The sequence below is a fragment of the Camelina sativa genome, chromosome 11, assembly GCF_000633955.1.
Source record: "Camelina sativa cultivar DH55 chromosome 11, Cs, whole genome shotgun sequence".
Lineage (NCBI taxonomy): Eukaryota > Viridiplantae > Streptophyta > Magnoliopsida > Brassicales > Brassicaceae > Camelina > Camelina sativa.
The window spans coordinates 6,598,614-6,600,657 of record NC_025695.1 but is presented as its reverse complement, the minus strand read 5'-3'; positions in this window follow the sequence as shown (position 1 = coordinate 6,600,657).

Genomic DNA, 2,044 nt, shown 5'->3' with positions numbered 1-2,044 from the left:
TTTTTTTTTTTTTTTTTTTTTTTTTTTTTTTTTTTTTTTTTTATAAATATGTGAAGAATATTCATTAAAACTTGAAGTTTTTAGAAAATTTACAAAAAGCTTGATACATAGCCTCGTCCCTTGCCCGACTCTCATTTTGTGTATTCAAAACCATTATTCCTATTTGACCACTGAAACACAAACGAAAAAGGGAACGAAATCGAGTGATTGTATCTTCAAATGCATTAGTTTGTATGTCGTCACGTAACTATGTTAAGTTCGGAACCCTAAAAAAAACGAAGAAAACATTAACTCACCTAATCATTACCACAACAACCGCAAGTGTAATTCTTTCGTAATATGAAGCTAATGCGCCACGATACAAAACTCAACATGACGATGATGAATACGATGATGCCCCATACGATAATGTTTGTAGTTTCGGAACTCATTTTGCCTTACACAACAATTTTTTTTTTTTTTGTGTCAATTAATGTGTTCGTGTTTCCACTTCTTTTCTGGCACAACAATTACGTTTATACATAAAATTGATACCAGATACCACTCAAAACTATTATAATTATTAATTTATTATAGCTCTTACGTGCGTTTTTTCAATTAAGAAAAAAGATTTGGATTTTTTTATCAATAAATTACTTGGAGCAGTAGAGGATCTCCATTAACTTCGACTGAACCGATCTGGCCATCTCCACGAAGTTTTGGGCTTGATTTGATCATTTTCTAATCAGAAGTATTACCATAACAATCATATTTTATATTGACAAATAAAACTTAATGTATGTAGTTTTTTATTATATCTCAACTTTTTTTAGTATATATGTCTTTTTTTTTATAGCTTATACTTCTTCCGTTTCAAAATATAATATGTTTTAAAGAAGTTTTTTGTTTCATAATATAGAATGTTTTCAAGTTTCTATGCAATTTTTGCATTAATTTTTTATTTTATATTATGCACTATTGTTTATGATTGGTTGAACTTGTTAAAAGTAAAGATTTTTTAATTTGCGTGTTTTAGTTAAAACATCATATATTTTGAAACGGAGAGAGTATAACTTTGTTGATTAAATTTCGATAACTATAAATATACATAGAGAAAGATTAATGACACTTTTTTTGTGTTAAAGGGCTTCCTTAAATATAAATCTTATACGTATGTGTATTAAAAGTTGTATCTCAAAACAATATTTACGTCACAGTTGTAATGGAATACAATTTAAACTAGTGAATTTATTCAAAAAGAGTCCACTTGGATCTTTCTAGGACCATATTGATTTTTTTTCTAACCAGATCGAGGGACCATATTATAAAACCTTTGTAATAATTTTTCTTGCGATATGGCATGGTAAACACTATCTCCCTCGTGGTCGTGGTACATTTGAAGTTTTCATTTTTGTTTTTTCTTCCTATATGGATCATCAATGTTTCATTATTACTCATAGACTCAACTGGACCAATCTCCTCCCAATATGATAAATATTATTTGACTTTTAAGTTGCGAGGATTATTATCTGATCGACATATTTTGAAGATTCTGATAACATGTCGGAATTTCATTAGTTAGACGCGGGTTCATTTGATAACAATTGTAAGGAATTTTTATTATGAATAAAAATATTAGTTGACTTTAAGCTTCTGTTGTTTAGTTTATCATCTGACTCTATGGATATATATACATATTCATTGAATATTCTTTATAGAGTCAAACTACAACGTTGTGGCGGTTAAGACATTTTAAAAGATGGACTATGTCATAATAATACAATTATGGGTCGGACAATTAATTATAGTACCACTACTACTTGTGTCATTATTTTCACAGTATATCAGAATTCAGAAACTATTTGCAAATTGCAATTATATGTTTATTTGCAGTAATGGATCATGCATGATTCGCAAGTTATACATACCAAGTACATACTTATCACCAAATTATTTTGAGACTGTTAAAGTGTTACTCAAGAAGAAAAAGTGAATTATCGTTTATAATATTCATGCGTCACAAAGCATGCATGCATACATGTTGCGGAAGCTTTTAATCCCAATT